The sequence below is a fragment of the Tachypleus tridentatus genome, chromosome 7 (assembly GCF_004210375.1).
Source record: "Tachypleus tridentatus isolate NWPU-2018 chromosome 7, ASM421037v1, whole genome shotgun sequence".
Lineage (NCBI taxonomy): Eukaryota > Metazoa > Arthropoda > Merostomata > Xiphosura > Limulidae > Tachypleus > Tachypleus tridentatus.
In genome coordinates, this window is record NC_134831.1 from 166,188,237 (window position 1) to 166,211,233 (window position 22,997).

The 22,997-nt window shown below is 34.6% G+C and overlaps 1 protein-coding gene across 5 annotated transcripts in view; it reads left to right on the forward strand.

The window, feature by feature from the left end:
* The window catches only part of LOC143257139 (uncharacterized), a 67,378-nt gene that overhangs the window by 14,751 nt on the left and 29,630 nt on the right, over positions 1-22,997 (forward strand). The window contains exon 1 of one of the 5 annotated variants that reach the window (XM_076515431.1): positions 4,334-4,499. The exons of 3 other annotated variants lie outside the window; for them this stretch is intronic. The gene's annotated coding sequence lies outside the window, so the exon portion shown is untranslated. Of the gene's footprint in view, positions 1-4,333; positions 4,500-4,806; positions 4,921-22,997 lie in introns of those variants that run through there. One more of the 5 variants, XM_076515432.1, reaches the window with a different exon arrangement.

Genomic DNA, 22,997 nt, shown 5'->3' on the forward strand with positions numbered 1-22,997 from the left:
TTTTTATTACATGTTCAATGGATCCCTGAATAGTCTTCCAAACGAAAAAAAAGCTTTTAAAGTAAACTTACGACTAAAAACCGGGATTCTATATCTGTGGTAAACAGTACAGATATCTCATTGTATAGCTTGATTAACAACAATAATTTAAAACCTTTGAAAATTAGAAATATACTGGTATTGTACGCAAGAAGATGAATGTGTTTGAAACGCGATTAAATAGACGAATAAATTAATTTGTGAATTTTTTTTTTCAGAAGTCTGAACTATGCAGATTATAAATGTTTTATTTGTGTCGTTGTAGTGTTACAGTATTCAATGTTTCTCAACTGGGTGAGTGGTTTACTCTTGAGTTTTGTTTGTTGTATTCATTTAGTTGCAGTTTGATGTATATTTAAGTCGATAAATATTTTTGCCTTTTAATTTCTTACTTTTTATACCCCCCCCTTTTTTTTTTTTTTTTTCGAACGAGGGTGCGTGGTGCGATGAAAATCTCATAGGAAGTGTATGATATTGGAAATAAGAATTAACATTTATATGTAAAACCTAAAGAACTATATAAAAAGTTTGATTATGTGAAATGTCACGTGAAGGAAATGTGGAAAATGTGAAAATTTTTCTAAATCAAACGCATCTTACTTGGAGAGTTGTGTAGTGACATATTAACCGTGAGAAATACGCTCAAACCCAGTCGTATTTAACTTTTGCCATCCATTTTATATTATCAGTGACCAGTTATATTAATTTGTAATACAAATACGTCTAGCTGGCATAAAGAATAACGTATGATCTTTACAATCAGTTTAGAAAATTTGTACAAATCTATAAACTGATATAATAGAGGGAAGGAAGCTAATCACCAGCACCCAGTATCGACACGTACACTACTAACCAAATAGAGAGAGTTGATTGTTATTCTTATAGCGCACCCACCACCTCAAAGTATAGGGAGTATTTTTGCATGAATCCGGAATTTTGGAAGATACCATGTGTAGCAGTGTATAAAAACTATATAGGTCTATCAGCAAAAGGATTACATATATAATTGTCATGCTTCACTAAGAACGTATCCCCCCATTTTCATAATTATAGTAATTATGTTAGCCAAATTTGTGTATAGCGTAGATATTGTCGCTTCACGTTCGGTTAAGTCTTCTTTTGCTTACTGGACTGACTTTTAATCACTTTATATGTTTTACTATTCTGTGAGTGAGCAAACATTTTTACTCGAAATCTGTTCGCCGTTCCTTGAGATCGACATTACTGAGTTTATTAGTAGAATTTTACTTTCCTAAAAAACAAACAAACTTCGTTTTATGGCCTTTTTTACGTTTAACGGTGAAACAGAAACAAGTATTAAAAAGGTAATTTGTTCGAGAAATCCTGCGCGAAATAAAATGTTTAAATCACGCGAAATCTTGCCGTTAAATTTTGCACCGAAATAAAATGTTCATAAGAACATTATGTGTACAGAGGTAGATTACATTATGTTAAAGCAACTTTGGAGACTCGTGCTCTACCTGAAAACCGTGTATCTTGAAAAAACCCTGTTGTATACTTTCCACTGCAAATGGCTGTGACATAAAACTCACCATTCTTTTAAGCGTACTTTCCATAATTCATTAATAGTGTCTGTTTCAACCGTCCGATTATCAAGAAATCCAGTGGAATAGCATAAATACCAGTTTCATTCTCAATTAAACTGATACGTTGTGGATCACGTGGATGGCTTTTGCCACTGATCTTTATGCTGCTGAATTTCATCTCTTATAAGACGCCTCAATTTGCTTACCACGGCTGGATTAGGACTTTTTGTAGGTCTTGTTGAATAGTCCGTGTCCCAAGTTGATCCATATTTGTTTTCCAGTAGTATTAAGCACAAGAGATGCCCCAACTTTAAAGAACTTAAATTCTCATCTCAACCTAACTTTATGATTTGAATGTGTGAATATTTTGCGTCGGAAAGTGCTATTACTTGCCCTTCTCAAACATCACGTGACTTGCCGATTTATGTTTCAAATTCGTTGTAATTTAATTTACTCAATCTTGTGCATGTATAACGTTAGTAATGTCAGTGTAAATTCGTCGTGCTGGACTCAGCAGTTGAATGTGTTTGTTTTTTTCTTTTTATTAGTAGTGGTTTAATGAATTTCAAATGCTTTATACAAGTTCAATCTGTGATTATAACTTTTCTGCACAGACTCAGTATAATAACTAGTTTCTGATTATTCGCTTCTTGGGTACTTGAGGTATGAAGGAAATCAAACGGTTAAATTTTTATCATACTTTGCACATTCGAACTACATCCGCAACGAATGTTATACTTTTAAATACGTTTTCAAACATTGTGAAATGCAAATTATTGTGTGCGTCATTAAACTTTATGGAAATTAACTAGCATGCTTATATTCATTGAAGGGAACTGGATTCTAGACGCTTTCTATAAAGCTTCACTGTTATAATAATGTTAAAATACATTAAAGTTGTTACTTCAAAGGAGAGTTTAGACCTCGGAGGTAATGCGAGGTTAAAAAAAAACAAACACACACACACACACACACACACACACACAGCCAAAAAAACCAGAAGAAATGTAGGTGTTAAAGCGTTCTAAACCAGGACAAGAGAAATGTATTATAAACTAAATAAACTTCGCGTATTGCTGGAAATGGAGGAATTTTAAAACAATATTTCCAGCTACATACCGCTAGGGTGTCAGTATATGGTTTTATAAACCGCTCTGATAACTCCCTACAAGTGATAAAGAAATAATGCTGTCAAAGAAATTTATTTTAATTCTCGAACTATCCATGTGAAAACAAGAGAAGCTACACTTCTTTTTCTAACACTATTCTCATAAACCATTAACTTTGCATTATAGAGTAAGAAAACCTATCCAGTTTACGTTTGTTACCACTACTGCCGTGTTATCCATGATTGCTAGATCTTCCTAAGGGTAGTAATCCAACTACGTCACTACTTCCTTGTGTTACAGGATGTAAAGGTCCATTATAGAAAAGTCGCCTGATTAAGAAATTACAAAAACAAAGAAAACATATGAGGTATCTTTTGATATAGTATCCCAGGGATATGAATAAGGAAATAAAATAGCATTCACTCGAGGGAACGCTACCAGGAAGACTACATTACATTCCTTCATGTAAAAGTTCATTTCATCATTAATTTTGTTTTAAATTGTATTTAATCCAATGGAACATGCATTCCCGATGAGGAATACCAACTGTAAAGATGAAGTTACTCAAGCAAAGTTAAATTCCTTGGGATTGTAATATTTCGATCCCTTTATCCATTGCGAATGGATTGCATAGTGAAGAGCAGATCCGTCAAAGGGAACAAAATCCCTCTCCCTTCAGTGACTTGACGGTAAACCTGGCAGTTTTCGGTGGTAGACCCAGCACAAATAGCCCATTGTGTAGCTTAGTGTCGTAAACAACCAAACGCTTTCAGTTATTGACTTGAGAAAAACTACAAAATAAAGCAATGATAGGCCATTAAATAGAAATGTTATTTAAGTATTGTAAATTTGAAATCCACAATGTAATACAACATTTTAAAAACTTTACAATATTGTGATGTTTCTATGGTTTTAATTACGAGCAACCCTAATCTAGAACTGGTATTTGATGAACTCTGATAATGTTACAGAACGTATCTGCGTGATGCCGGAACAGTTTTTTTTTTGTTTTTTTTTTAATGGAGCGGTGGTAATGGCTATTGCAATCCATTGAACCTCTGTATATAATGGGAATTGCGCGTGCGCATCATACCCGTTTTCCAGATCACGGGGTGCTGCTGTATTCTTGGACTCCGCAGTTCCTCTCTCTCTAACAGCTGTGAAGATATTATTATCACGGATAGCAGAGACATTGATCCTTCAAATTAAAGAATTAAAAAAGTGTCAGCAATTAGTATTATATCCATATCATTTCATTAGGTATCATTGTGTTGCGTTATAAGACCGCAAGATCTTGCGTATATGTATTCTTAAGATCGTTCGTGGCCGAGGCAAAAAGTGTTGACACTTTCTGTAAAATTTTGTTGTAGTAATAAATTAATAAATTATATTACATTTCATGGGGGTATCGTATAACTTGTCTTTACAGCACTAAAAACGTATTAGATAAGAAAATATGGTTTAAGTATAATTTAAGCATTGAAGTTTTTTTGTGTGTCATCTGCCACGTACTTCATTAACCTTAGGCTAAGGAAGTTACGCGTAGGACGTTATACTTGTTCTATATGCATGTGGTTGTTTAGGTTTAGTATGTTTTTCCACACCTATATAGTAAATGAAGTGTAGTTGGTTGGTTCTGTTGCGTGACGTCGCCCTACTATGCGCATTTGGAATAGCAGCGCTGTGAGATTAAACAAGTGGAAAAGCTTATTTGACCTACGACCTCTATATTCACTTAAAATGTTTATAACAAGGTTAGAGAAAGATTTCATGAGGTGAATCTTTAGTTCTTGGAGCAGTATAGGTAATCTGACAGTTTTGAATATTTGTCGTAAGATATAACTAGTTTTTGTGTTTTGTTACCATATTTCAGTGGCGGAAGAAACTTATTTTATTAGAGAAACATCTGAGTTCGTATTTCTAAAACTTCCTGTTGATTACACGTGGTGACTGTTATTTTGAGAGTAAATAGCGTTTGTGTACTTCGGGGGAGAGGGTGGGGGATATAACAAGCCTGTTGTACGTGTACGTATTAATTATGGCGAATGCGGAAAATGAGTCATTCAAAGGTCGGGTCGATGGCTTCGAACAATTCCCTTCAATTATTTAATAATCACAAATATACTGGTGCTCTTGTCGAACTGTTACAAAATAACTTAACTGCCCCACTCTTGGAATATCACATTACTATTTGTTTTTTCAGTTTTTTTTCTTCTGCGCTCCAGGTAAGGTGTTCGAAACAACTAAATATTTTTGACAAATTTTACCGGAGATAGAGAATGAATCTGTAGAGTTATCTGTAAATAACTTGATTTCTGACGGTTAAATATTGTAACCTGCACGTTTTTAATGATTTACGATTACGCATACCTGTTTATAAACGGCTTTAATCACTTGTATTTATTAACTACTGATCGCATGATTTTTGACCCCAGGTGTACTTTGTTCGTACCAGTTACCCAATACAAATATGATAAAACTTAAAAACAAAATAAAAAGGCTTCAAGTGTCAACGCCGTAACTAACCACATTTGTTTCCTTTACATTAAGTTTAACATTTTTTGTCTTGGTAAAGAGTTAAACTGGAGTTTGCAAATATGTACACACACTAGCAAAGGAATCCAGTAATGACAGGCTTAAAAAAATAATATTGTAGGATTGGAATGTTTGCTACCGCCATTTTGAGCCGTAATACACGTCTTTGCATATTACCGGCATAATACAGATTTAGGACATTCAATTTCTGGCTTGAACTAAAACTTGAAAATCCTTTCAATAGCTAGGAGATGTCATTCATATGTATTTTTTTCCATCTATAAATAATACACCTGCTTCATTTGATTTAAAGCTATTTTAATTTGTGTGATTTATTTTTGTTTGTTTTAAATTAAAATTGTATATGTTGTAATTTGTTATGGTATACTACATGCTTCATGTAATTACCATTGCATGTTTTTGTGTTTCTAGCCAACTGAAATTTGAAGATGTATATTTAAATATTTCAAATAATTATTCATATTTGTAATTGTTTCAAAAAACGAATTGATTACTTGTAGTGGTACCAATTTGATTTCTTTTTATATCAGAATACAAGATATCACAGTTTTGTTTGTAAAAAAATAAAACTATTACCCAAGCACTTTTGAAATGTGGACCATTAAAAAAAACACTTGAGTTATTATTTTGCATAAACACTTCTTGGACCTGTTTTTTTGACATAAGTTTTGTTTCTCTAATTATTAATGGTAATGTTTTTTACACTATTATTATTTTTTCAAACAATTTAGTTAGGTCTTTTTACATGTAGATTTTCTACTCTACTCTTCCTGTTTGATATTTCAGATTAAACTATTAAAATAAGAGTGTATATTTCACAGTTATATTACCTTGCCTTTACATGCGTACAAGAAAAGTTGAAATATGACACAGAAAAGCATTCACCGCTAAACCCAGAAATGTAAGACTAGCTGCAGTGAAGATGCTTGAGAAACAGTACTTTTATTTAGTTCATAATTTCTTTTCTTCACTAAAACATGAAATTTAACAAAGATGTAGTAGAAGTTTAATATATTAATTGATTTCTTAGTTGCACTGCAAGAGACTAGCTTTGAATTTACAGATAGCCGTGAATAGGTAGCTACTGTTTAAATGAAGCAAGTAACTCTGGTAGGCCTAGTGTAGTGGTTGAATGTAAGCAGTTTATTTTTCATACATACTGCTTTGAAGACTAAATAAATAATAATGGAATTTGATAATTGGTTAATTGATAGACTTTCCAATTAATTACATTCATTTAATCTCTTATTCTCACAAGGTTGAAAAAACAAAACAAGCAAACATTCATTACATCATGTTTAACTAGTGAGATGTGTTAACAAATTAAAATGCTAAAAATCAGGTTCTGATATTCGTGGTTGGCAGCACACAGTCTGTTTTGTAGCTTTTACTTCACAAGCCAACAGACATAATGGTAATATTTCAATTACTTGGATAGTTGAAATAGTTTAAAATAGTAATAATGAGAAATATTAATTTTGATTAGTTAATTAATTCCATGACATAAATCAATTTCATCATAATTTTGGCCAATCTATTATTTTATATTAGCCCACATAATTGTTGCTTGTAGATAATCAGTTTTATTTCCCATCACTTTAACTTTTGGTATGACAAAGGCTGGTACATGTGTAAAAAAAATATAAGTACAAGTAGAAATGATGAGATAGATTGTATTTGTATGTGTAGTCCTATGAGATAAGACTCTTGTGAGACAAGACTCTCTTCTCCAGGTAGGTTGCATCCACACATATAACCATATGAGAGAAGACTCTCTTCTCCATTTTGTTTTTAAACCAGTGATTAAATTATAAAATAATTATTATAATGTAAAACTCTGAAATCAACTACATGCATTTAAAGCAGTTGCCTAGAGGTTAAAAACATTGTTAAATATAGTGATAATGGGTTATATAATGTATGGTATCACATTGCTTGTTCAGTTTTAATAGAGGTAGTTTCGTCATTTATCAGATCTTGTAGATACGCTTGCTGTTACCTTTGAGCTTAATATGCTACCATCATAGAAAGTTGTGTTAGCCCTAACCTTTGGATTAAGACAAGCTTTAACAAACATAAGAAAGGTTTGACCTGTAGGCATTCTTTTTATAAAGTTAAACATTGACTGTTTCTATAGTGTATACTTAGCAGTTGAAATTTTTCATAGTTTTTTTTGAACAGTATTGTATTGTAGAAATATTAGGTATTGCCATCATGAACATGTGAATGTAGCTATGATTGACATTGTTCTTTTAATACATTAAATGTACAGATTAAAATATTGATAAGAAATTTTATGACCTGGGTGCTTTTGAAAGGCAAACACATCATCAGTTTAAAAACAAATTCCTGTCACCATGTTATTTGAAATGCTTATACTTCAATAAATTTAGGTATCTAATATTTACATTGACCACAATATTACAGATAAGCCCTTCTGAGAAATTTTAAAATGTGGTAAAAAAAAAAAACGTTATCTTTTGAGTTATAGATTAACATTTAGCTTAGAAGTTGTAGTTCAGCTGTGATAGGGCATCACTATGTTGATATCAGACTGTTTATTTGTAATTTCTATATAACTTCTAAGTATAAATTACCTGCTTGTCAATATTCAAATAAGAACCTTTGTGTTAAGTACACTTACTTGTACTTATTTCTTTTGATTTGATAAGGTGTAATAAAAAAAAAAGAGGTTTAATGCAATTTTTAACAAATATTTAATGTTATGTTTATAAGTTAGCAAACTGTTACCCATTAATTAAATTTCTGTTTATTACTTTTAGGAGAGTTTCTTTTGTATGTAAATAACATCTGTGTATTCCATTTCTCCTTGCCATGCATATAGGTATGAAACCAACTGTACATATACAATACATGTTTGAGGTCCCAATATAGTAATATTTTTTCAGTGTATGGAAGTTTTAATAGAGCAACATCTGTTGTTTGTTTTTTAGGTAGATTTTATGAACAAGCTTAGAAACTTTCCTCCCCTGATGCATTTTGCATATTAACTTCTGTTTTATATATTTCGTAATTACACTAATGCAGCTTCAACATTTACTTAATTGGTTAAATGTTATATAATGTGTTTCTAGTTGAGTATGGAGTCAAAGCAGTTGTCTTTCATGTTATTTTGTGAATTTGTTTTTTGAGGGGGTTCTATCCATTTATTCACAATCATTTTTAAAATTAAACTGATCTAATGTCTCCATAAATTGGATTTGGTATTTAGTTAACATTTCTTTTTCATATATGAATATACCATTTTTATTATTGGACTTCAGTGTAACAAAATATTGTTGTTTTTATTATTGGATTTCATTGGAACTCAGCATTTGGTTGTTTTTTGTTATTGGACTTCAGTGGAACATAGTATTGGGTTGTTTTTGTAATTGGACTTTTGTGGAACACGGCATCTAGTTGTTTGCATGGTTAAGTTATGTTTTGTTCTTTATCTTTTAATTACTTGTAACTTATACATCACATCATATTTTTTTCCTAACTCATCCAAGGTGTGAGTCACAAAAGCCAGAACAAATACATAATTAAGTCATTTGTTTGAATATGTAGTGTAGAGAATACTAGAATAATTAACACATTCTACAAATAAAAAGGGCTTAAAATCCAGAAAAACTGCTTCCTGATGGAAGGTTCAAGATAACACTTATGTAACTGCTATACATATGTACAACATGGCCAAAATATAGAAAGTTTAATTGATTGATTCTCCTGTTTAAAGGAAAGGGTGGACACCCTGAAGGTGGCAAGAAAGGATTTTTAAATACATAATTGTTACTCTCTAAAGATATTCACCTCTACTTTATCTTTTCCATGGTTAAGAAATGAGTTGTGTAAAGACAGATAAGTACAATGATAGTCAGGTTTGTAATGAGAAAAAATTCTAGGTTGATGTATCAAAATAAGGTTTTGTAATAACCGTCTAATGCACACTCATTCCCAAGTTATGAAGAGTTTCCATCTGGATATTATCACATCCATGAGAGTCAATTCACGTATGGGCAAATTGTGTATGCAAGTTGATCTTGTATGACAATGATATTGTACATCTAATTAAAAATGTGAAATTCAGAAGTGATGTAAGATGTAGTAGTTAAATTTTTGTTTTGTTGACTGACTTTGTAATTGCTCTTCTGGGTTTAATGACTAGTTAGCTTACTTCGTGCAAGTAGTTATAATGTGTATGGAACACGATGAAGGTTCAATAACTTAAGAACCTCTAAGATTGAATGGAAATTTGTATGTTTTCCATAAAGCATTTGGACTGCAACAAGGAGGTTGATTGACTTAATCTTGTCACATCCTATTTTGCTTTTATTTCATTTCATACCAGCCAAAAAATCTCAAGTGAAAACTAGAAGTTAAAGGGCAGTATATGTAAATCATATGCATAGGAAACAATAAAATATTACTAGGTGTGTTGATGAAGAGGTAAGGGATTGTTTGGAAATGGTATTAAAATTGCTTACAAATTGTACTTAAAAATGAAGTGACCTTTGTACATTCATTCACATTGCATTTTATTACTATAATTTAAATTTACAATATTCTCCAAACTCTTAGGATCAGATTAGCATATATCAAAATTTTCTTTGGCTGTAATGCTAAGAATGATAAAGACATTGAAAACTTGATAATGTGTATGTTCTTTGTGGGTAATTATACAATAAACAACACTTTAGTATGACATTAACTGTTGGTGTTTATCAGGGATTACATTCCAAAGATGTTTCAAATATTAATAAGATGTGGAAAGCACCAATTTAACAATTTCTATGTAATATTTATGGGTAATGTTCTTGGAGTGTTAGAAGATAATTCCTTTAAAATTTCACTTTTCTTTAGCTAGGAAGTGTATCTACCATAGGATTAATGTGTAGCAAACATATTTTAATCTTTCGTTTCTTAGGGTCTTGGACATGGGTGGATAATAATTTTTTCCAGAGAGGGTCCTTCGGTTTGTGACCTTGCTACTTTTCTTCTGATTGAAGTTATGTGGGAAAATATCTGTTAGAAGATGGTGAGTCTAGTGACTGTGGGTAGGACCTTATAATGGTTTGGCATCTTGGAGTCAATGGAAAGTAACCTGAGCAACCATGGAACTGTCAACTCCTTTCACTGAGGGCAACAAATTCTGAGATAAGAAGAAAAAGACTTGAAGCACAGAAAGGTCAGGTCTTAATGCCCACTGATGTGGTAGAATGGAGGAGAGCAGCATGTGTCTTTCTCAGCATGGAAGACAAAAGTTTCTGTAAAAACGGCTCGTTTGGGTTGAGAAAATATTTTACAGAGAAGAGCGAACCACGTTTCGACCTTCATCGGTCATCATCAGGTGCACAAAGAAAGAAAGAGGTAACTGTCCGGAAGCTGACCACATGTTAGAAGATGGTGAATATAGTGACTGTGGGTGGGACCTTATAATGGTTTGGCAAACATGTGGTCAGCTTCCGGTCAGTTACCTCTTTCTTTCTTTGTGAACCTGACGATGGCCGATGAAGGTCGAAACGTTGTTCGCTCTTCTATGTAAAATATTTTCTCAACCCAAATGAGCCATTCTTGCATATATATTTCTATACAAGTGGGTTTTCTCGACATCACTGAAAAGTTTCTGTGCTTCAGGATAAGACTTGTTAACAGGCCTCAGTGTTGTAGCTCTAGTTAGTCAACCCACTTGGAACCAGAATGGGAATAGGAGGAATAAAAAATTTTGATAAGTCATTTCAGGCTGCTCATTTCTGTTAAATTACTACAACTTTGATTGTATAAAGTATCCCATTGTGCTCTCTCCACAATTGCTGGGAATCATGGCGAGCAAAACGGAAATGTTACATGGGCCAGATTTGGTGTGTAGACCTTATTTTGTCCACCCTTTGTCTAGAGCATAATTTCTGTTTGAACGAGAGCATTGAGCTGTATAATCTGCAACACATGTTACGTATTCCATGGAAGTAGTTGCCATGACTATACATATCAGAAGTACTTTGTTTGTTTTAGTGGTTATGTGTTGTGTAGATCATGTGATTTCTGTGTATGGTTAGTGGAATAACATTATGTCAAAGAAGTTTTTAGATAAATCCTGGGCTGTGTTGACATACACTGGTTTTTACCTACATCTGTATTTGTTGCTGTTTGTTTTCTTAATGAACTTTAACAAAATGAAAGCAAAAAACAGGATCAATTATGCTTTGATGTGTAAAATATTTTTCCCCTTGTATCAGCTCTCACCTCCAAAAAAATATATCAATGCAGTAAATGTCCAAGAAGTCTTAATATTTTTTTACAGATTTAGAATACAAGATGACTGTAACATTTGTGTTGCTAGTAGGTGTATCATAATCAGTAGGTTTATAAATGTTATGTAAACACTTTTTTTCTAAGTGCAGTTGAAAGATGAATGAATGAATATAAACAAAGGATTATAGCATCAGGTGAACAACAACTATAGTTAGTTTGGAAATATGTAATCAAAACCCCAATGCTACCACAAAACTGTGTGTAGTTCAAGCTTGATCACATGTGGTTTATATTCTGTAATCATGACACACAGTTTTCAGTATGGGAAATATCTGTTTAATTTAACAACTGACTTGAAAATTGTGCACTTATCAAATTCTCAAAATATTCAACATGCTATTATGTCTCTATCAGTTTATTTGCATGTATTATCTATCTTTTCTGTGTGTGCACTTTCGTGTACATATGTCTGGTAAAAATAATCACACACACACACATACACTACAGTGTTACATAACACTAACATAGATTTCCTAAGTTTGCCAAACCATGAAAGATATTGAGATTATGGCCAAAAGTGTAGTTTTTTATCTTTTAGTGTTTAAATTTTTTATTTTAACATCATGGGTACATTTTTCTGAAATCAATGGCAGTGTTGTTGGCATGCATTTGTGTATTTAATACATGCAGAAGGAAAGTACTAAATTAAGAAAAATTGCCAGATTTTATTACCATGTAAGAGTAGATGTGGTGTAAGCTGTGGGAATATGGTATAGTGTACAGTAAACTGTTGTTGCTTATACAGGACATAAATATTTATCACACAATATTCTTTATGTAGAACTTTTTGGTTTGAATTACATGATTAATAATTTTTCCTTTCTTGTTTTACAAAGTGTTACATAGTGATATTTCTAACAAATTGGGTTGAGAAATTTGTTTATGTATTGTGTGTGTGTGTATAATGTATAATATATATAAAGCAAAGAACTGCTTTATTTAAGAATGAAAAATAACTTTAATCTTAAAAAATTGAATATTGATAAAAACAATTTAATAAAACCTATTCCAGGCCACTTTAAAAGATTCAGTTAATAGTAATACTGTCAATGATATGTTTGTTGGTTTCTGTACTTTCACTTGGTGAGTACATTCTTAGTGTATTGTGTAATCCGCATAAAATGTTATCTTTCCTGTGAAACATGCTTTAGTTATTAATTTCTGTTTCAATATTTGCATAGATAAAAAACACCAGTTATTCCTGTGGGGAAATCTGAGTCTTCTATTACAAATGTCTGTATTGATAAATGTAGCAATCAATTCATATTATCATCAACTCTTTGGAGTATAGATAATAGTAACTCCTGGAAGTGAGTGTAAATCACTAGAGATGTAAGAGTACATGTAAATTTGTAAGGCTAGAATTTTCAGAATTTATTGATGTATTCTATCTGTTTGTCAAGTTTTAAGAGTGTGAGTGATGGTAATATCTGAATACCACAAACATCATGTCTTGACAAGGGAGTCTAGGGGTATACTTTTATAAAAAGTTTAGGAAATGCAATTAAAAATATCTTCACCTGTATTTTGACATGTATTTATTTATCAATTATGTTGTGAACATACATTTAGAATTATTCTTTTAGAATATATAATGGTACAAATACAAAAGAACATATGTTTAATATCAAACGTGAAATGTAAGAACTTGACACTTGCCACATTACGATATAGGTACAGAAAATGTTAATCATACAATCAGCTGTAATCACCTGCTACATCTGGTGGCAGTTGGTTAGGCATAGATGTTATTTTTGCTGGTTGAATTTCATTGTCAGGTGGTTGATATTCCATCATTTATGGGTTACCAATTGAAAAAGGTCAAATAAGGATACTGCCCATCCGGTAGAGAGAATGGACAGGACTATCTTGTGTTTTAATGGGTTTAAACCTTGAGAATGACTACATGAACACAATAGCCATCAAACTTGTCCGGTATGTTTAGAAATTGATATAATCTATTTCAAATATGATAAATCTCAAATTGTTTTATAACAGAGATTTACAGTTGTTTTTGTTTACATTAGTAATTTATCATATTTTAATATTATTTTCTTAATTTATATTATATTTTTATATTGCTGTTAAATTCTTAATTTGTATTAAGTTCTTTTATTATTATTATGTTTTTAATTATGCACATAAATTCTTAATATTCTTCTGCTTGATAAAGAAATTTTCCATAAGTGACAAATAATCATGTATTGATCATGTAAATATATTGATGTACTTGGTGTGATACTATGTTTAGGAACCAATAATCCTGTACCTAATCACTACTACTGTACTGTGTGATACTGTGTTTAGAAACGGATAATCCCATACCTCATCACTACCCCCCTCGGTGTGGATTCCTGTAGTGGTGAGGGGACCTTCCAGGGAAGGTTCTGTTCTTTCAGTTTACCTTCTCTGGGATCTAAACATCTACCCACATGTTTGCCGTGTGTGTCAACCCCAATCTTGAAGATTTTGAGCAACAATCCTCACCATCTGTACCACCTGTTGCACCTCAATTTTTAATATTGCCTTAGGAGCAAATGTCTCCCTTTTTCATGCAGAAGGGACTAGAGGGACTTGCTGGCTCTCCAAAGTCAGTAAAGAAGCTTCGATCTGGTGACATATTGGTGGAAACATCCACATCTTAACACAGTGAACTTCTCTTGCTTTCAAAGGCAGTTGGGGATATACTGATTGAGGTTACACCTCATGCTACTTTGAACTCATCACGAGGAATTATTGTTGAGCGGGATTTGAAGGACATTCCAGAGTTGGAGATTCTTGCTGGTTTCTTCACCCAAGGTGTTTCTGCAGTGAGGCATATCTCCATTTGCAAAGATGGAATTACGGTGTTAGCCAACATCCTCATTCTGACATTTACATCACCATGTCTGCCTGCCACCATCAAGGCAGGTTATCTTAATTGCAAAGTACAGCCATACATTACAAACCCTCTCCGATGTTTCCAGTGTCAACAGTTCAGTCACTCGAAAACGTCATGTTGTGGTTCCTTGACGTATGCTTGTTGCAGTGGCAAGGACCATGATGCCTATGAGTGTGAAATGGACCCTCATTGCATCAATTGAAATGACTCTCACCCGTCCTACTTTCATTCTTGCCCCAAATGGTTGGAAGAAAAAAGAGGTGCAGCATTTGAAAATGATTCATAACATTACCTATTCTGAGGCTCGAAAATTGCTGTCCACCACTTCATCTCGGATGCATGCTGCTGCACTTCATTCCACAATTACTGTGGGAGTGCAGACAGATCTCTCTGTGCCTCATAAAGAATCATTCTCCAAACAAATGTAAAGTCCATGGTTAAAAAAGTTGATGAATCAACTTCAACACCTATCTCTGCTCCTTATATACATTCCACCAAACCCCAAGACCCACATCCTTTGGTTCCAGGTACAGACATTTCCTTGGATGCATCTTTCTCTCTCACCCCAAAATTCAAAACAATCATTCATTCACCTCCTCAGTCTCTGGAATCCCCTTTCAACAGCAAAGACCTGCCCAGTTGATCCAGGGCAGGATGCTTGGAGGTTGATAGAATAAGGACAGTAAGGAAGAAGGATGTGGTTGTAAACAGAAGAGTTCTCCACCCAATTTGCCTACACATAAATACAAATGGCCATCCTGATACAATGGAACTGTTGAGGTTTATGTTCTAATCTGGATGACATCAAAACACTGATTGCTTTCTACCATCCTGTTTGTCTTTCCTTACAGGAAACATTTCTGTATAAAGAAAACCACCAAAAAGTGACTGTATCAGCAGGTTTCAGAGATGTTTCCTGTAAGCACATGCTGATCGACCAACAGTGCTCACCATGTCTTTGCCACTCGACACACCCTTGGAGGCTATAGCCATCCATGTTTCCTTGGATCATACCATCACTGTTTGTTCTCTCTATCTGTAACCTGGAGAGACCTATGATCAATCAGACCTTGATGCTCTTGTTGAACAGTTGCTGTCTCCCTTTTTAATCCTGGGGGACTTTAATGGATTTCATCCCCTCTGGGGAAGTGCTGATATTGATAGGAGAGGTTGCTCTGTAGAGCATATGCTCTCTGATTACAACCTTTCTCTTTTCATTACTGGTTCTTCTATTCATTTCTGTGCACCTAGTCAGTCTTTTACTGCTATTGATCTCTCAGTTTGCTCCCCTTTATTTTACCATTTTTCATGGAGGGTTGACAGTAATCTATGAGGCAGTGATCATTTCCTATAATCTTGAGAGAGACTTGCTGTGGTTGATGCCACCTGATCCACGTGCCCTGGTGGAAACTGGATCAGGCAAACTGGCCCTTTTTCACTGCTCTTGCAGAACTTGATCCTGCCATCATCAGTAAGCCATCAATAGATGACTGTGTAGGAGTAGTAACTGACTGTATTATACAAGCAGCTGCTCAATGTATTCCTAAAACCTTGACACGTTTTCCACTATCTCCTTGTCCATTGTGGAATCCTGCCTGCCACATGGCATGGAAGGTTTGAAAACGAGTTTCAGATACTTTCTGTAGATATCCCACACTTTCAAATCGCATAGCTTTCCAGTGGGCCCGTGCACATGCTCGATGGGTAAGACATCAAAGCCAGAAGGATTCTTGGATTAAGTTCACAACCAGCATATCTTCTGCCACAAGTTTCAAAGTCATATGGGACAAGATTCAAAAGGTCAGTGGGCAATATAATTCTGTCCCACTCTCGATCTTGCTCTCTGATGGCCAGGAAGTCACTGATACCTGGAGCATTGCCGATACTCTAGGTGAAAGCTTTTATCGGGTATCTAGCATTTCTGCTTCTTCCTCCACCTTTTAGCCATCAAGACTTGGCCAGAGCAGTCACCTCTTTTCTTTCAAGCTGATTGTCTCTGTGGCTATAATCATCCCTTTACACTGGTGGAACTCAAACTGGCCCTTCATTGGTCTGGTAGTACATCAGTTGAACCTGATGATATACACTCAGATGCTGCACCATCTATCTCCTGCTTCTCTTACTATTCTTTTGATTTTTTTTAACTGTATCTGGCATGAGAATTTTTTTCCTGATGCTTGGCTCCAGGCTGTTGTCTTACCTTTCTGCAAGCCTGGGAAGGATCCCAAGATTCCTTCAAACTGTCGTCCAGTTGTTTTGATGTGCTGTCTCTGTAAGACCTTATAGAGAATGGTTAATGCTCCTCTTGTTTGGTTCCTTGAATCAAACAACCTCCTCTTGCCCAACCAGTGTCGGTTCTGATGACAGTGCTCCACTGTGGACTACCTGATATGACTTGAAACATCAATCAGAGTAGCCTTTCTCAAATGACAACATCTTGTATGAATATTCTTTGACATTGAGAAGGCTTATTATACAACATGGAGGTATGGCATTTTGCGAGAACTCCATATACATGGATTACGTGGCCATTTGCCCATTTTTATTAAATTTTTAATGGACAGGAGATTCTGAGTTCATGTAGATTCAACACTTTCCTATTCTTTTCTACAGGAACTTGGAGTCCCTCAGGGCTGTGATTTGAGTGTCACACTTTTTAGTTTAAAAATTAATGCCATCACTGAACAACTCCCTCTCACTGTTGCCAACGGGTTCTATGTGGACGACTTTCACATCTCATGTCGGTCGTCAAACATGAGGTATATTGAGCGGCAGTTACAGACTGCCCTCAGTTGTTTACTGAAGTGGAGCACAGCAAACAGCTTTACCTTCTCTCTCTCTCAAACTGTTTGCATGCACTTTTGCTGCCAATGGAGTATTCACCCTGATCCTGACCTCCATATCGGTGAAGTTGTGCTGTCTGTGCTCCCTGAGACTAAGTTCTTGGGGCTTATCTTTGACCATAAGCTGACCTTTTATACCACACATCAAGCAGCTATGGGTCAAATGTACAAGAGCACTGAACATCATCCATGTCCTCTCTTCCACCACTTGGTGAGCAGATTGACATTCTATGCTGAAGATATATAGTGCTCTTATTCGATTGAAACTAGACTATGAATCACTGGTTTATAGCTCTGCCAGACTATCGGCCTTAAAGATGCTAGACCATATTCATCATCATGGATTTTGGCTTTGCACTGGGGCTTTCTGCACTTTCCCAGTTCAGGGCTTACACACAGTCTTATGAACCTTCTTTGCACCTCTGCCGTTTGCAACTGTTTTTACTATATGCTTCAAAACTTTGTTCCTTACCAAAGCATCCCACTTGGGGTTGTGTTTTCCTTCCTCAATGGGACATGCTTTTACAGACCAGTTGGTCTGTCATTGCTTCATGTGGCCTTCATATCCAGATGTAGTTGGATGAATTGGATGAATCTGTCCTTGGATAACATTGCTGTATCCACTGGTCAACCCATCCCACCATGGCTTCTTACAGTCACCAAATGTGACCTATCTTTAAGTCATCTCAGAAAAGCAGGCACTCCCAATTGGAAATACTGTCTGCTATTTTCTGAACATCTTTAAACCATCCTTCCATTCTTATTTATACAGATGGTTCGAAATGAAGTCACTCTGTGGGCTCTGCCATGATTTGTTGTGGTTCGGTGGTTGCACGCAGAATCCCCTCTACAGTTTCTGTTTTTACTGCTGAACTGAATGCCATTTCTCTTGCCCTAGATCACATAGAAGCTAAGCAGTACGCAAACTGCACTATTTATACTGACTCACTTAGTTCTCTACTGGCCCTGGAATCGCTTCACATTAGTTCACATCCTGTTCTTACTGATATTCAAAAGCAACTGGCCAATTTCTCTTTAACATCTACTTCAATCTAGTTTTTCTGGATACCAGGCCACATTGGTAGTGGCGGGAATGAACTTGCCGACACTGCACCTAAGTCTATCTGCTCTGGCACTATCACTGCTGTGCCTGTCCCATACATGGACTATGGTCCTGTACTTAAGGCTCAGCTCCATGACAGCTGGCAGTCGACTTGGAGTGAGGAATGCGAAAACAAACTTTTCCAAATAAAACCCTCTCTTTGACTTTGGTTGTCCTGCTTCTGTAAGGAGGTTGTTCTAACTAGACTATGCTTTGGTCACAGTTTTTTAACTCACCGTTTTCTTTTATCTGGAACTGATGCACCAGTATGTAGTTTGTGTAACACTCGGATCGTAATAAGTCACATTTTACTTTCTTGTCATCATTACGACTCTCAACGACAGCACCATTTTAAGCATGTTTTGTCCCAAGGTTTGTCCGTAATGTTAGACAGTGTTATTGGTGATGGTGACACTGCCCACCTTAGAAATGTTTTTAGTTGTTTAAATGCCATTAATCTTCTTGATATTAAAGTTGTTAATTTATACATTAAACCTTTTTAATGTGGCTCCCTTTTAAAAATCACAGTTTATCTAGTTTGATTTAAAATTAGAAACTGGCCGTAACATTAAATAACTCGAAACCAGGACTGGAAAAGCCAACCTCAGTTCACTAACTCTGCTGTTTGAACTACCCATTAGTCATCTTGACAAGTTATTATTATAAGTTTGCTACATGTCTTTTAAAACCTTCTTATTACTTTCCTTTTTGAAAATGGCCATAACGTCAAATAACTCAAAACCAGGACTAGAAAGGCCAACTTCAGGTGACTGACGGTGGTTTTTGTACTTCCTGTTACTCTTCCTGACAGGTTATGATCATTACCGTTATGCTACAGAAAGTTCTTTACAACTTGAATTACTGTAGTTTTGCTCCTGACATTGTAGACTAGATGTAAATATTGGTTTTATGTTATTTGTTTTGTTTTACCTTAATTTCCTTTTATGAATTTTACTAAATTTACTTTTAACTTTTTACTGGATGTTTGGTGCAGATAGCCTAGCTGCTTTGTGCCATAAAACACTAAATCAACCAACCAACCAACCAACCATCACTTCTACTGTACTGGGTGTGATACTGTGTTTAGGAACAGATAATCCTGTACCTCATTGCTACTACTATACTGGGTGCAGTACTGTGTTTAGGAACAGATAATCCTGTACCTCATTGCTACTACTATACTGGGTGCAGTACTGTGTTTAGGAACAGATAATCCTGTACCTCATCGCTACTACTGTACTGGGTGCAATACTGTGTTTAGGAACAGATAATCCTGTACCTCATCACTACTACTGTACTGGGTACAACACTGTGTTTAGGAACAGATAATCCTGCACCTCATTGCTACTACTGTAGTGGGTGCAGACCTGTGTTTAGGAACAGATAATCCTGTACCTCATCACTACTACTGTACTGGGTGCAGAACTGTGTTTAGGAACAGATAATCCTGTACCTCATCACTACTACTGTACTGGGTACAACACTGTGTTTAGGAACAGATAATCCTGTACCTCATCATGCCTACTGTACTGGGTGCAGTACTGTGTTTAGGAACAGATAATCCTGTACCTCATCGTGCCTACTGTACTGGGTGCAGTACTGTGTTTAGGAACAGATAATCCTGTACCTCATCGTGCCTACTGTACTGGGTGCAGTACTGTGTTTAGGAACAGATAATCCTGTACCTCATCACTACTACTGTACTGGGTACAACACTGTGTTTAGGAACAGATAATCCTGCACCTCATTGCTACTACTGTACTGGGTACAACACTGTGTTTAGGAACAGATAATCCTGTACCTCATTACTACTACTGTATTGGGTGTGATACTGTGTTTAGGAACAGATAATTCTGTACCTCATCGTGCCTACTGTGTTTAGGAACAGATAATCCTGTACCTCATCACTACTACTGTACTGGGTACAACACTGTGTTTAGGAACAGATAATCCTGCACGTCATTGCTACTACTGTAGTGGGTGCAGACCTGTGTTTAGGAACAGATAATCCTGCACGTCATTGCTACTACTGTAGTGGGTGCAGACCTGTGTTTAGGAACAGATAATCCTGCACGTCATTGCTACTACTGTAGTGGGTGCAGATCTGTGTTTAGGAACAGATAATCCTGTACCTCATCACTACTACTGTACTGGGTGCAGAACTGTGTTTAGGACCAGATAATCCTGTACCTCATCACTACTACTGTACTGGGTGCAGAACTGTGTGAACTGTGTTTACGACCAGATAATCCTGTACCTCATTACTACTACTGTATTGGGTGTGATACTGTGTTTAGGAACAGATAATCCTGTACCTCATCACTACTACTGTACTGGGTACGACACTGTGTTTAGGAACAGATAATCCTGTACCTCATTGCTACTACTGTAGTGGGTGCAGACCTGTGTTTAGGAACAGATAATCCTGTACCTCATTGCTACTACTGTAGTGGGTGCAGACCTGTGTTTAGGAACAGATAATCCTGTACCTCATCGTGCCTACTGTACTGGGTGCAGTACTGTGTTTAGGAACAGATAATCCTGTACCTCATCACTACTACTGTACTGGGTACAACACTGTGTTTAGGAACAGATAATCCTGCACCTCGTCACTACCACTCTACTGTGTTTAGGAGCAGATCTAGGACAACGTCTCACCTCCTTGATTACTGACTCTCACTTGAAAACAAACTAAGTTTTAATGTTGCATTTATATTTATAAATACAGATTTTTGCAAAATTGGCAATACTTTGATAAAGCATAAGATGCATACTTTGTGAAAAATTATAACTATAAGACTTGAATCTGGTAATCAAATAAAGTTAACCACCATAGTTTCTTTCATTTTTATAAATATTCAAGAAGTTTATTTGAATGATGCTTCAATTGAGGGAAATTGCTCTAATTTTTTTTTACGCAAATTGAATCATCACATTGTTTTGTTTTGTGTTGAGACAAAATTTTTTTTTGTATGTCTTTTGTATTTTCTAATAATTTTAAAAAATTTTGTTTCTTGTATTTGAGTGAAAAATGTGTTTTGCAATTGTTTTATTGAAATAAAACCATTTCTTTCTAATAAGATGACAATTTTATGCAGCAAAGTGCCAAATTTTTTGCAACAGTGTGTAATTTCTAAACTTGAAAAATACAATCTAATTACTAAATTACCTAGCTAATTATATTCTTACTTTGAAACAAACAAGCTTTCCAGATGTTTTTAAAAAGTAATAGAATTAAAATGTATAATATATAAAAAAACATATTTGGGTGAAACTGCCTTCAGGAAATATCAGAACTGAATTTTATCTAAAATGGTTTTGTAGTGTTAACCAATGTTAAATTTATATTTTAAATGAAATTTTGTGGAAGATAAATGTAGTGGGATTATATTAATAATTTACTTAGCCTGATATTGTATTAATTCAAAATAAGGAAAAAATTGGAAATGGAACTAAATATTGCATTTCAGTGACATAAAGCTGAATGCTAATGATAAAAGTATAAAATCTTTATTGATGCTAAACTGTTAGGTTCATAACAGCATTTATTAGAAGAAAAATAAACACTTTTTTTTTTTTCATTTGTACTTCTGAAAGAAAAAAAGCTGCTATTTACTAGAAAGCTTAGTGCTTCTAAAGTTTTTAATATTTTATTGTACCATCAAGGTTATAGGTTAAAGGCCAAAAGAAGTTCTAATACTAAAGAACATATATAATTGTGAAAAAAATTGAGTTTACTAAGACTTTGATTACACATTTTAGATATTTAAATGCACTAGTATTGTTTGTGAAATGTTTAATTAGTTTGTATCTGGAAGAAAAAAAATTGAAAATTTTAACAATAAGAAAAAATTTAGACACATTTCCCCAAAAGATGCAAATCAAATTGTTGCATCATTAAAGAAAAAAGACTTCAGTAGCTGTGGTTGTAATTAGATTTCAAATCAGTCAAGATATGGAGTTATAAGCTGAATGTTTCTGCTTTAAAGAAAACCCGAGCCATTTAATGAGCTATTATGCCATGGCTAAATAGATCAAAGTTCTGTCAATACATGTATGTTAAGTTTTTCAAATAATATAATTAAAAAGAGTATTTCAAATGTCCGATGTATTGTTGGAGAAATTTGCTTCATAATATATGGTTTATTGACCATTTAAAGCAACCAAGTTAGAGGTTAATTGGAAGTTAAGTGACAAGAGATTTTATTAACAGTTAAACTGCCAAGAATATGTAGCTTGTAAATCTGTTAAAGCATCCAATATGGTGCAGAAATGACTGGAAATTGAACAACAAGGGATTTTATTAACAAAGTTACTGTCATTAAAGTGGATCATTTTATTGTGATCATAATCAAATATGAAATATGAAATCCAGGACTTGTGTATATTTAAGAACACTTGAACAAGAACATCATGGACTTTATTATAGATCATGTGATGGTGACAAGTATTTTATAAAACCTTGTTAAAAGACTTAATCATGTAATTAAACAGTAATATCAGAATTGTTTTCAACAAAGGTGATGTAATTACTACCTGTATAAGGAGCTTTAGCTTCTTCTAGGAATGTTAACAAAGGCCATGTTTAATTTTATTAGCTTTAAAGTT